The sequence below is a fragment of the Rhinolophus sinicus genome, chromosome 18 (assembly GCF_057876585.1).
Source record: "Rhinolophus sinicus isolate RSI-liver-muscle chromosome 18, RSI-T2T, whole genome shotgun sequence".
Classification (NCBI taxonomy): domain Eukaryota; kingdom Metazoa; phylum Chordata; class Mammalia; order Chiroptera; family Rhinolophidae; genus Rhinolophus; species Rhinolophus sinicus.
This window is the reverse complement of record NC_142518.1, coordinates 65,017,372-65,032,621: the sequence shown is the minus strand read 5'-3', so window position 1 is coordinate 65,032,621 and position 15,250 is coordinate 65,017,372.

Genomic DNA, 15,250 nt, shown 5'->3' with positions numbered 1-15,250 from the left:
AAATAGATGATGAATAAATAAACATTTCAATCCTAGAGTCAGTTAGTGTCTTATAATTGTTAAGCCCACCAACTCTCGAGTTAGGTCACTTAATTTTGAATCTACCATTTCTTATGTGTATAACATTGAAAACTTTACTTAAGCTCTCTGTGCTTTAGTTTCCTTGACTATAAAGTGGGAATCATAAAAGTAATTGCTTTACAAGTTTGTTGTGAGGGTTAGGTGATGTAATCCACATAAAGCACTAAGCTCATGTCTCAGTAAACACAGCTATACTTATTATTACTATTATTATAGCATTAACAATAATTTGGAAGCAGCATAACAGAGCAATTAAGAGCATGAGCTCTGGAGCCATAATGGCTTTGAGTCCTAGCTCTGCCATTAGCACTATGTGATCCTGGAAAAGTAAAATACATCTCTGTGCTTCAGTTTCCATCTCACCTAGTCATCATGAGAATTAAATGGGTTGATGCATTTAAAGTTCTTTAAAGAAAGCTTTGCTCACATAGTATGCATTCACTAAATGTTAGCTATTATTAGAGGTAATGTGAACGTGTTCTTCTATGGTGGGTTGAATTTCTCTCTAAAAGATATGTCTATGTCCTAACCCCCTGTGATATTGTGATTTTATAATTAAAAAAACATATATTTTTGGTCTTCATCCCTATTTCTGGCTCACAGCTTCTAAAACTCTTGACATTTTGTAAGTGTTGAGAGTGATACAGTTCTTTTGTTATGTTAATGAGGTGACTTTTGGACCTCACCCACGGTTAGGGGCTGGTTGCCAGTAGGAGCCAACCATGTGGTTAGAAGATTGCAACTTTCAGCCGCATCCCTTGATTTCTGGGGAGGGGAGAGGGACTTGAGGTTGAATCAGTCATCAATAGCCAATGACTTAGTCAATCATGATTATGTAATGAAGCCTCCATAAAAACCCAAAAGGATAGCTTATTGGCCCTTTCTGGGAGAACTTCCACTTTGGGGAACTAGAACATTTCCACATGCTACCATGCCAGGCCCCAATCTCCATGAGGACAGAAGTTACTTTGTTTGAGACCTTGCCCAATGTTTCTCTTCATCAGGTTGCTGATTCCTATCCTTTAATATCCTTTGTAATAAATCAGTGATCTAATGAGTAAACAGGTTTTCTTGAGTTCTGTGAGCTGTTCTAGCAAATTAATCAAACCCAAAGAGAGGGTGGTGGGAACCTCTGGTTTATAGCCAGTCAGTCAGAAGTATGGGCAACAACCTGGCTTTGCAATTGGTGTCTGAACTGAGTTAACAAGGAAGGGGTCTTTGGAACCTCCAATCGATAGCTGGTCAGTCAAAAGTACAGATAACTTGGGCTTTTGATTGTCACCAGAATTGGAGGGCAGTCTTGTGGGACTGAGTACTTTACCTATAGAATCTCATTGTATCTTTGGGTAGATAGCATCAGAATTGAGTTGAAGTTTTGGGCACCCTGCTGGCGGCTGAAAATTGCTTAGTGTGGTGAAGCCTCCACATATACATACTGCAATTGGTTCCAGGGGAACTTTTCACCCCCGTACATGTGCATGTGACCTTACTTGGAAATAGGTTCTTGCAGATGTAATTAAGTCATGGATCTCAATATAAGATCTTGAATGGGCCCTAAATCCAATGACTGGTGTCCTTATAAGAGAAAGGAGAAGTAGATTTGAGATGCAGAGACACAGGGGAGAAGTCCACATGAAGAGGGAGGTAGAGAATGCAGTTATACTCCCACAAACCAAAGAAAACCAGGAGCCAGCAGAAGCTGGCAGAGGAAAGGAGGGATTATCCCCTACAGCCTTCAGGGGAAGTACAGCCCTGCCCAAACCCTAATTTCTTACGTCTGGCCTCTAGAAGCATGAGAGAATAAATTTCCATTGTTTGAAGTCACCAAGTTTGTGGTAAACTTGTTGTGGCAACCGCAGTAAACACTCTTACAGAAAATTAAGTAACATTGTTTTTTTATTTTTTTGAGTAATGTACCTTTTAATAGCAGAAAAACTATAAACTTCTTAGCACCAGTTTGTATTTTTAAACCCTGAATTTTTGTATCTATTTCATTTGCTTGCTGTTAGGGACATTTGGAAGGTTTCTTTGTCCTATACAAATGTACCTAATAATTTTGACTCATCTATTTTCCAATATTTAATATATTTAACAAACATTTATTGAGTGCCTACTATGTGTTAAACATTATACAGGAAGCAATAATTCACTCCTATCAAAAAGGAGCTCACCATCCAGCAGTTTAAGTGTGAATGAGATTTTAGCAGTCTAGCAGATAAAGATGTTAAAGACTTGGGGGCTGTTGATTTTAGAATCTTCCTAGAGTTCCATGGTATCCTATGGATCTTTTTGGAAAATACATATCACTGTATCCCCTTGACAGATGTACCAGGTGTTACCCAGGCATCTGTGTTTTTTTACAGCCTGGCACCATTTATTGGACTGAGGTTTGGGAATCACGATCTAGTCCAACTTTACTACCTATGCATTGTGAAAGTAAATAAATCTTATTTAAAATGGAGTTGGGAATCTAGAAAAGAGAAGAGAGAACTTTCAAACATGTGTCACTCAATTCACAATACTGCTCCAATAGGAAGAGACATACCTTGCACCTCTGACAGGAAGTGATATTACTGTACTACCTCAACAGAAAAAAGAAAAGATTCCTCCTTGCCTAGTAACAGCTGAGCCGGTCGGATACTGCCATAATTCAGCCAATAAAAATTCACTATACTTTGAAATTTGTTTCCTTCAATGAACTCTTCCTTTACAATAGCTCTTCCCAAGTCTGCATAAAGAATATTCATCTCCTTTGTTTCTCTTGAGTTGGCTGTGGTTTGTCTTTAGATTGTATGTTCCAAATTGCAATTCTTTGTTGTTTCCGAATAAACCTATTTTGTTGCAGAAATATCTGGCTGTCTGTTTGTTTGAGGTCAACAACAGAAATGCATCTATAGTATTACTGTTAAATGTTTTCTTGCATTTATTTGAAAATTTCTAGTGACTGGGTCCTTTGTTACACAAAGCATTAGAAAGTTGTTCCATATATTGATATTCAATCTAGCTCCTCTTAAATTCTATTCACTGGCCATGGCTCTTTATTTTAAAAACAATAATGAATAATTCACCCCTAAATGGTGGTCCCTTAAAGTTCATAACTTATTTCTTTTCTTATATAGTCTATGAACACTTAGCTCCTCCACTGTTACTTATTTTGATTTCATTTTAAATCCTTCATGTTTTTGGTCACCTTCTATTGATCAAGTTCTAGTTTACCTATCTCTTGCTTAAATTCGACCTTCATAATTGATTTTAATACTCTGACCAGTGAAAATTCCAGTGTGGTTGTATTTGGAGACTGGACTTATATTAACACAGCCGCTTTGTAGCAGCTTGTTTTTTGTTTTGTTTCGTGGCAGTCACATCATCCTGTTAACACACATTGAACTTAATGTCAAATAAAACTTCCAGGTCTTTTGTTTACAAGGCTGTTTATAAGCCAAGACTCCTCTCATCCATTCTCTCTCATGTAATTCTTTAAACATTAAGAGCAGCATTTCAAATTTAGTCCTACTATGTTTCATTTTATTAGTTTTGAGTCATCATTCCAATCTGTAGTAGTAAACATTTAGGATTGTAATTCAGTCCTCCAATATATTTGTTTATTTTTATATCTGAAAACTTGATGAGGATTTCCTAAGTTAGATAGGAGAAGTATAGCATGAGATAAAGAGAATGGGCTCTAGAGTCAAATAAAGTTCAATTCTGCAGCTGGGTCCCAGCATAGATTTTTATTATCTCCATTGCCTTTGAAAACTTACTTAACTGTCTAAACTCAGCTTCCCTATCTGTAAAATGAGGACAATAATAAACTTACTTTATGGTGTTATTATGTGAATTACATGTTATAATGTTTATAAAGAATTTAACATGAAGCCTGGAAGAGTCATTCATTTATTCCTTCAACAAACACTTATTGAATGACCGGCAGTTTTCAAACATTTTTCTAAGTGTATGAGATTGTAGGTGTATAACATTGAGTGAGGCAGACAAAGACTTTCACAGACCTTACATTCTGAGGTATGAGAGCAAGACAATAAGCATATAAATGTATAAAAATGAATACATGAAATAGTTTTAGAGAGTGGCAAATGCTATGAAAAATAGGTTAAAGAGATAAAGGGGAATGAGTAAGGGGGAACATCTTTAAAAAGACATTTTTTATGATAAGACCTGCTTGACAGCACAGAACCAGCCACATGAATAACTGAAAAAGCAGTGCTCCAGGCAGAGAAACCAGCAAGTTAGAGACCCTGAAGAAAGAACAAGATTATAGCAGTCAAGTGACATAATGAAAGTCAGTGTCCTTAACACATTGAGAGCATGAGAGAGAGAAGTACAAGATGTGGTCAAAGAGACAGATGGCCTAGATCATTCAGGACATTTTATGCTATGGTACGATCTTAGATTTTACTATAAGTGCAATGAGAAGCCATTGGAAAGTTTACATGTTTGTTTAAAGATCACTCATATTACTGTGTGGAGACTGGATTATAGATATAGCAAGAGTGGAGGCACAAGGGACAATTAGGATGGAAGTTCAGCAGAGAGTTAAGAGATGACGATGGCTTGGCCTAGGGTGGTAGCAGTGCAGATTGAGGGAGTTGGTAGATTTAGAATAACGTTTTGGAATTACATTTGACAGAATTTGCTAACTAATTGAATATTAGAGATGAAGGAAAGAGGGGAAACAAGGATGACTCCTATAAGCGTTTAATTAATATTAGGTAGTATGATTATCTATATCTTTATCCAAGTAATAAATAAAAATATATGAGTTATGATACTGGAGACATTTTTATGTATTGATAATCATTCTTAATCAACACTCATTAGGATGAAACACTTTCTTTTCCTCGGGTCCCTTTGGTTTTAAAAACTAGTCCAGTTCCCTAGTAGAACTATCTGGTATGATAGGCTACTGTAGTTCTTCTAGACCAGTGTTTCTAAAGGCAGGTCTGAGCACCAGTGCTGATTCAAGATAAGGTTATCACCAGTCTATGGTAATAAGAATTTAAAAAATAGTAACAATAAGGAACTTACACACACACAAATAGAGGGAAAGAAAGAGTTAAGTTCTTATGTCTTAAATTTAGGGTGCCACAGTGTGTTCTAAGACAGTGTGTTCTAAGAACATTATACATTAATTCCTTTACTCATAACAAATGGTATTGTCTCCTCTTAGTGATGGAATTGGCAGGTTAAGTAACTTGCCCAATATATATAAAATACGTACATATGGTCTGAAGTTTGCTACATTCCCCTTCTTAAATGACAGTCCATTTCTTCTATGTTTATGTCTTTATTATTTCTTATATTTTAAAACATACTTTATTTTTTTAAATAATTATAGTAGATCATAAATATATGCTGACACTGTAAAGTTGTTTGAAACCCAAAAATCTGGGAACGACTGCTTTAGAAATGTATTCCAGTCTAGAGCCTCCCTGAGAGATTTGAGACTCAGGTCTGAAGTGCTCCTTAGCATTAAGATGCTTTTTAAACACAGAACTGCTTCTGTGAGGCTTCTAGGGGTTCACTCATGGAATTAGAGGCAAGTCAGTGTGCCTTTTCAGATGACACACATTTCCATCTAGGCTTCTAATTTGATTTGTACTTTAATTAAAAGTGAACTGTCGCTTACATTTGAGTTTAGTTTCATCATTTGTCACTTTACCCCATGGAAACAGTGGTCATGCCAGAGACCTGAGGGAGGCAGTGACCATGGGAAAAGCTTTTTCACTCACCACAGCACTGGGCTAGCAACAGCAACTGAGCAAAGCATCGCTATGCCAACCTTTGGCTTGGGGCCAGGCTAAGATTGCAATGCCAAACTACATGCAACACTGCAAGCATAGTTGGGCTGCAGAGATATCTGGTTTTCTGCTAATCATGAAGTTTTCCTTCTCTTCAAGTATGGTTTACTGAACTTAAGCACATTTTAGGCAACTGTCTTACTTCAGTGCGTGGTAGAGCGGAGGGCCTGCCTGGTGTGGAAGTCAGCATCTGACTTTTTATCATGGTCATGTATTGCTTTCCTGATTTGTTTTGTTGTTGTTGTTGTTGTTGTTGTTGTTTTCCTTTCCTAATGGAGTAGCTGCTGCTGTATGTACCACAGGATAATGGCTATTATTTATATAGCAATTTTCATCATCAGTGTGCATTACAAATACTAACACATTAATCCTCAAGAGAGAAGTGTTATATAATGCCTCGAGCAAACATCCACCCCTGGTATTTCCAAATGAATTGAGTAGGTTCATGAAACACAATCAATGGATCATCAGTATTAGTTGGAGCTGTATTACACAAAATGATCCACTAGCACTAGATTTAATGAGTGATGGTCACAGGTTCAGATTACAGTACATTACCAGAGCCCCTGCAGCGGAGGCATTTGCAAACCAATCTTCTGCTTCTTGGTCTCAGAAGACTCCCCTTAATAATGACTGACATTTCTTCACAGCCTTTAAATGGATCCAGCTGGCACTGTGCGGGATTCTCAGGTATGGTGGATTGTTTTACTTTGCTCCATCTGTCAATGCTTCCTGAGAAGGCATATTTTACTATGAAAATATTTTGATAAAACCAGCAGTGAAGTTTTACTGTTACCTTTGTATCATGTCCAGGTCTCACCCGCTCCTGTCTCACTATCCACCTTCTACTTACATCACACCCTCTCAGCCTAAACACATACACACACACACACTGAGAGTTTCCGGATCTGATGGAAATGAAGTGCCAAGTGCTATAGCATTTCATCTTATCCTGAACATCTCCATGGACATTTTTAAATGGCCTTTGTTATACGGAACATTTCCTAAATGCATTGTCTCTTTCACTTTATTGCTGTGAGGTAGAAAGCAGCTATTGTTCCAGAGTTTAAGGGAAGGTAGAAAAGGTTCAAAGTGAGAGCAAATCTGAAACACACAATTACATAAAATCGGAATTCACCCAACTCTTGTGCTGATGCTGCTCATAAGCCAAAATATGATTTAGATCATTGTACCTGAAACACCTCACCTGAATCACTTTTCTAATTAGCAAATATTTCATTTCCTGGCAATATGCCATACTATATGGGAGAAGAATCCTGAAAAGGGCTTTTTTTTAAACTTAAACCTCTTTTACTGTCTAAGAAAATTCTATACCTTAAACTTCTTCAGAATATAGTGTTTATTTAATGTTCAGTTACACAATGACACTACCCAAAATGTGCTTTTCCTTTTTATTGTCATTTGCCATATGTAAATGAAAGCAATGAAAACAAACTTACAATAATCAAAAGGTATGATGTCAAATATCATGATTTATAACATAAAATGAAAGAAAAGAGGGGCACAACTTTCTGAATTGTGGGCATTATTTTTGCATGCAGGCAAAAATAAAAGATTTTTAGAAAATATACAGGTTTATAAGAATTTCCTTTAGTATACTAAAAATGCCTTTCCTATATAAGAACTGATCAGGGTATAAGATCAACAGAACATTAACTTAAAAAGAGCTGGAAAAAGAAAAACAGCCATATTCAATTATCCCCCCAAATCAGCCTCACTATTTTTAGTGGTCAACATTTTCAAGATTTACCCTCTAGATAGTCTTTCATTGAGCAATAAGTTAAAAACTAGCAGTTTCAGAAATTGGCATCCAGATGTGGACCACCACTTTTGTTGTTGGACTTGTTTTTCAGGCTGTATGTTTGTTTAAAGCACATCAGCTGGTATGTGAGTCCTTCCATGAGAGAGTATTGCTGATATAATGAGATGAAACAGTTGTATAAGCTGTAGACTCAAAAAGAAATGTTGGAACCCTGATGAAAGGAAATTTGTCTGAAATTCTCTTTCATTTCTTTTCATCACAAATACAGAACAATTGATACTGTGTCATGTGGTGTTTCCAAATATTATTTATAAGCCAAATATTTGATCAGTTTTCTTTACATCTATGCAGAGATCTCTTAGAGAAAGTGAGCCTGGGAATGACAATAGAACTGTTCTAGTGACTAGCAAAGCAGAATTTTTATGTCCAAATTCAAAGAGATTGAGCTCTACAGGTTTCAGAAAGACTTCAAGAGAATAGGCACTACTATGTGAGAGCTCATTACGAAAGTTTGCAATTGGACTGGATGAACACAAAAGACGTTTTATTTTGTCTATGGAATAATTTTGCTTCAATTTGGTGGTTTTGCGGCTATAACAATACAGTGACTGCCGCAATGCCTCTGTACATGCACTATCATTTTATGACATGAAATCTGCTTATGCATGCATCTGAGAAATATTGCAGTTTAAGGGGAGTGGGAGTTTTGGGACAGAAGTGTAGCTAGTAAGTTTGAATACTCAAATGAGGTGCAATGTCAGTTATTATTTTAATTTTATCCTAAGCAGTCACTCAAAACTTCAGTAATGTGGAGCCCACTTGTTCAGTGTTTCTAATTCCAACAGGTAATATATTCAGTTAATTCATTTATTTAAATAGTTTTTAAGCAATTGAGTCACATCCATTTGCCTCTAAAGGCTATGTCAAAGGTGAAAAATCCTTATGGATTATAGCAGAGCCTCTACTTGACTACTTTTTGTGTGTATTTTGCAGTATATTCTTAAATGCATTAAATATGCATAGTTTTCAAAAATTCTATGTAGTACAGATTTTAACCAATTTCAGTGATCAACAAATATTTATTAAATATGTTTGGTGAGTTCAGAATTGTGTTAGGTCCTAACAAGGTGTGAAAGAAGCACACACTGAAGAGACAAATAGTAAAACACATGAAACAATCAGAGACCAATGAAGTGCTACATTGTGTGGTACAGAGTTACAAATTTTAAAAAGCAAGAGATGCAGAGAAGGGTGCAGTAAACATGTGACTGGATAGCTGTGGAAATTTTCATGAAAGCAATGGAGCATGAAGTCAGACTTTAAGAATGGGTTTGGTTTAGATAGACAGAAATGAGCTAAGAGAACATTCCAGATAAGGGAAATAGAATAAGGAAGTACATGGAAGGTAGAGTACATTCTAGGGATTAGATGGAAATAATTCAGTAGAGAAGAACCATATTCTTCAGGACCTACAAACCATGGAAGAAACTTTTATTTTGATTTGGAAGGCAAAAGGTGGCTACCATAAGATTTTGTTTTTTACTATAAAATATGTCATGCACACAAAAAAGTGCATAAAGTGCACTGTGTAATGTAGTTCAAAGAATGATAATTTAAAAGAACATTCAAGTTTCCTTGCATTCAATTTAAGAAACAGAATATCAGTTATTTAGTATTTATATTTTTCCCATTCATGTTGTACTTCTTCCACTGCAGAGATAACCACAATCCTAATTTCTATGTTAATGATTCTCTTGATTTTCTTTAATATTTTAATACTTATATATGCAATCCTAAACAATATATTACAGGTAGCCCCCATATAACATGGCATGTCTACAACATGGTTTCACTCTAACATGGTTTGAGAATTAAAGAAATCCCTGAACAACACGGAGTGTAATAAGAGCTTTTAAAAATAAATAAATAAAGTTTATTGGGGTGACAATGTTAGTAAAGTTACATAGAAATGGTGATGGAAGGACAATAAGAGCTTTCAGAGCAAAACCTATCTCATTCGAAATTAGAGAAATCCCTGAAAAACATGGAATTTAATAAGAGCTTTTAAGAGCAAAAGATATCTCATTTGAAATTTTTCATTCTGAGTGTGGAAGTTGTATCAGACTTGATGGCAGAATTTTGAAATGTATTAGAATTTTAAATCCCTTTTTTTCGTGGAGTATTAGGTTCAGAGGATGAAGATATCTTGTCAAAAAGAAAACACTCTCGGTTAATGCTGCTTAGTGGTGATGATGAAGAAAACATTATTTAATACATATTAATATGTTACACTTTTGGTGAAAGTTGGTTTAATAAAGATATTTATCTTAATTATAAAATATAATTGTATGGTTTTTTTAATTGTTTTATTGGGGAACAGTGTGCTTCTCCAGGACCCATCAGCTCCAAGTCATTGTCCTTCAATCTCGTTGTGGAGGGCGCAGCTCAGCTCTAAGTCCAGTTGCCATTTTCAATCTTTAGTTGCAGGGGGCACAGCCCACCATCTCATGCGGGAATTGAACCGGCAATCTTGTTGAGAGCTCTTGCTCTAATCAACTGAGCAATCTGGCTGCCCTTCTGGAAGCTCAGCAGCAGCTCGTTGTCTGCAATCTAGTTGTGGAGGGTGCAGCTCACTGACCCATGTGAGAATCGAACCGGCAACCCTGTTGTTCAGAGCTCGCGCTCTAACGAACTAAGCCATCTGGCTGCCTCAATAGTATGTTGTTTTTTTTTTATTGTTGGAACCCAACCCCCTTTTTTGTCCTAGTTCTTGGTTTCACATAACATGGATTTGCATAACACAGCATTTTTTTAGGAACCTAACATCCGCGTTATATGGGGGTTACCTGTATTTACTTTTGCTTGGCTTTGGACTGTATATAAATATTACGATGATATAAATAATCTGTCACTTGCTTCTTTTGCTCAAAATTATATTTTGGAGACTCACGTACTCATATATTGATGTCTGTAGCTGTGGCTCGTTAAAATGATATACAGCTATCTCTAGTCCATTGTGTCAATATGACACAATTTCTTTTTCCTGTCAATTCCTGATGAATTATTGGGTTGTATTCAGGTTTCGTTGTCATGAACACTGCTGTTATGAGCTCTCTTGTATATGTCCTTAGGCAGTACATCTTGAGAGAACTGCCTAGGGGTGTTGTTGGGTCATAAGTTATTCACATGTTCAATTTTATTAGATAATGTCAAACTTATTAAATGGATATTCTTCCATCAGCAGGTTATAAAAATTCCCATTGCTTCATGTTCTTGCCAACACTTGATATTTTCCAACTTTTGAATTTTTGACAATCTGGTGAAAATAAATTTTATTTAACCATGATTAATTTGCATTAAAGTTATTATTAATGAGATTGAACATATTTTATATATTTGTAGTCCAGTTATATTCTCTTTTCTGTGACATCTCTTGTCATGTTTCCTTTGTATTTTTCTAGTAGGTTGATAGACTTTTTTCTTCCTGGTATGTAGAAATTTCCATGTTCTGAATAATAGTCAGTTATCAAGTATATGTAATGCAAATATTTTCACAGATTATAGCTTATGTTTTAACTGTAATGAGTCTTTGATGAACAGATTTGTTTTTGTTTTAACATAGTTGACCTTATCAAGCTTCTTTACAGTTTCACGTTTGGGTTCTGGTTAAGAAGTCCTTCCTTACCTCATGTTCACGGTTGTAAAGATTTATAGCAACGATTCTTCATTTTTAAATTAAAGTTTATTGGGGAAGACAATTGTTAGTAAAACAACCAAAGTGTCCTTTGATAGATGATTGGATAAAGAAGATGTGATATATATACACAATGGAATATTATAGCAATGATTCTTAAAATGACATACCCAAATCAGCAGCAGCAGCATCACTTAGGATCTTGTTAAATATGCAAATTCTTGGGTTCCACCCCAGATTTAATCAGAATTTCTGTATAAGAGGCTTAAAAATCTGTGTGTTAACAACTTCTCTAGATGATTCTGACACATACTAAAGTTTGAGAAGCATTTATATTTTTGGCTTTTATGTTGACATGCATATAGTGGGAAGTAAAAATACAATTTTATTTTTTCCATATAGATATTCTATTTCCCAGCATAATTTATTACCTACTCACTGCACCACTGCCCCTACATAAATCTTGTTTCTATACATATATATTTCTTGGGGATTCAGGAGATCATGTTTGGGAAAATTGATATTTTAACAATATTGAGTTTCTTTCTCTATTTATTTAGGTATTTAAATTTTTTCTTTCATCAATGTTTTGTAATTTTTAGCATACAGACCCTGAATATATTTTGTTAGAATTATACCTGAATATTTAAATATTAGTGCTATTTTAAACGGTGCTTTTTAATAAATTTCAATTTCCAATTGTTCAGTACTAGTATATGGAAATATAATTGATTTTTGTATTGTGAGCTTTAATCCTGTGACCTTGCTACACTCATTTACTATATCAGATTTTTGTAAATCAATGGGATTTTCTAAGTAGGCAATACCACTGTCTGCAAACAGAGTTTTTCTTCCTTTCCAATTTATATATGCTTTATATACTTTACTTACTTAATTGCACTAGCTAGTGTCTGCAGTATGATGTTCAATAATTGTGAGACCAGACATCCCTGATTTACTTCTGATTTTAGCCTTAATGCATCCCATCTTTTACTAGTAAGTATCAAGTTAGTTGTAATTTTTGTAATTACAAAATGCCTTTATCAGAATAAGTAAGTTAGCTTCTATTCATAATTTTGCTGAGAATTTTATCATGAATGGGTGTTGAGTTTTCTCAAATGATTTTGCTGCTTCTATTAATACAATGTTTTGTTTTTTTCCCATTAGACTGTTAATATGGTAGATTAATTGATTGAGTATCAAATATTGAACTGGCCTTGATTTGTGAGATGAATTCTATTTGCGATGCATTATCGGTTTTACATATTACTAGATTCAATTTGCTAATAAATTGTTGAGGATATTTGTGTCTGCAGTCATGAAAGACATTGGTCTGTAATTTCCCTTTCTTGTAATGTTTTTCTCTAATTTTGATATTGGGGTCATGTTGTATCCCTCATATACGTGTATGTTGGGGTCTTTTTGTTAGTTTTTTTGGAGCTTTATTGAGATAATTGACAAATAACACCGTGTAAGTTTAAGGTGTACAACCTGTTGATTTGATACACTTATATATTGCAATATGATTACCACAATAGTGTTAGGTAACACTTATCATTTTACTCAATCACCATTTCTTTTTTGTGGTAAGAATATTTAAGATTTACTCTCTTAGGAACTTTCAAGTATATAATACAGTATTGTTACCTATATTCACAGTCATGTATATTAGGTCTCAAGAACTTAATAATCTTCTAACTCGAAGATTGTACCATTTGACCAATATCTTCCCATTTTCCCAACATCCAGCCCCTGGTTACCACCACTCTACTCTCTGTTTGTATGAGTTTGGATTTTTTAGATTGCCCGTGTAAGTGATATCATATAGGATTGTCTTTCTTTGTCTGACTTATTTCACTTAGTATAATGCCCTCAAGGTCTACCCATGTTGCCACAAATAGTAAGATTTCCTTCTTCCTCATGGTTGTATAATGAATAAATATATTAATGATCACAAAATATGGTGAATATTTAAATAAAAATTGTTACAGTAAAAAATACATTGCCATTAATCTCCCTCAAAATACTCCCCCTCACTACGAACACACTTATCTCATCATTCTTGCCACTTTCTGAAGCAGTTCCAGAAGTCCTCTTTCATGAGTGTCTTTAGTTGCTCTGTCATGGCTGCCTCAATGTCCTGAATCTATTCAACACTTTTACTTTTCATGGTCATTTTGACTTTGGGTAAGAGTAAGAAGTCGCATGGTGCTAGATCCAGTGAATAAGGTGGATGTGGATGCATCGTAATGTTTTTATTTGACAGAAATTGCTGTACCAGAAGCGATGTGCGACATGCAGTGTTGTCATGATGGAGGATGAAACCATTTGCCCATTTCATGTTAAGTGTTGTTTGTGATCCATGATTTACAGCGCAGTTTTAAACACACCTTCTCTTAGCTGTACCTCACACCCGACTGACTCCACTGAATAAATTGAAACTTTTACACACTCTTACTAAGTTTCAACGTGTTGCTTCCCATATTGAAGATCCCTGCCTTTCCGTTGGATGGCACTTGGCAGCAGCAGTCACCATAGTTTGTTTTATATATATATATATATATATATATATATATATATATATATATATATACACATATACATATATATATATATATATATATATATATATATATATATATATATATAACATCTTCTTTATCCATTTATCCATTGATAGACACTTAGGTTGTTTCCATATTTGGCTATTGTGAATAATGCTGCAATAAACATGGGAGTGTAGATATTACTTCTATATTTCTTCTATATCCTGTTTTCAACTCCTTTGTTTATATACCCAGAAGTTGGATAGCTGGATCATATGGTAGTTCCATTTTTAATTTTTTGAGGAACCTACATACTGTTTTTCATAGTGGCTGTACAAATTAACATTCCTACTAGTATTGCACAGGGTTTGTTTTACTCCACATCTTCTTCAAGACTTATCTCTTGTCTTTTTTTTCTTTTTTTATAATTTTTTTTGGGGGAATATTGGGGAACAGTGTGTTTCTCCAGGGCCCATCAGCTTCTGGTCATTGTCCTTCAATCTAGTTGTGGAGGGCGCAGCTCACCTCCAAGTCCAGTCGCCATTTTCAATCTTTAGTTGCAGGGGACATAGCTCACCATCCATGCGGGAATCGAATTGGCAACCATGCTGAGGGCATGCGCTCTAACCAACTGAGCCATCTGGCCGCCCCTCTTGTCTTTTTGATAATAGCCATTTTCTTGTTTGTTGCTCTAGAGATTAAAATAAGAATAACTAACTTTTTCAGATTCTGCTAAGTGATGACATTTTAACACTACAAGGAAAATAAATAAGTCTTACAATTATATACGTTTCTTTGCGCTATTCCCTTCATGTTATAGCTGGCATACATACTATATTTACATACATTTTTACTTTCAATGTATTTATAGAGGTTTTTCTTTCAACTATCATGTTGTTTGATATTGTACCACAAATCTCTTATAATTCTACACATGATTTTCCTTAATACTTTCTCTTTCTTTATTTTCAGATTAAAAATTACTCTTGGGAAACAGAAACTCATAGACACAGACAATAGTTTAGTGCTTACCAGAGGGTAAGGGGGGTGGGAGGTGGGAGATGAGGGTAAGGGGGATCAAATATATGGTGATGGAAGGAGAACTGACTCTGGGTGGTGAACACACAAGGGGATTTATAGATGATGTAATACAGAATTGTACACCTGAAATTTATGTAATTTTACTAACAATGGTCACCCCAATAAATTTAAAAAATAAATTTAAAAAAAGTAAAAAAAAAATTACTCTTGGTCTATCTTCAAATTCACTGATTTTTCTTCTATAATTTTCATTCGGCGTTGAGCCCATTCAGTTTCATTTTGTCTTTGC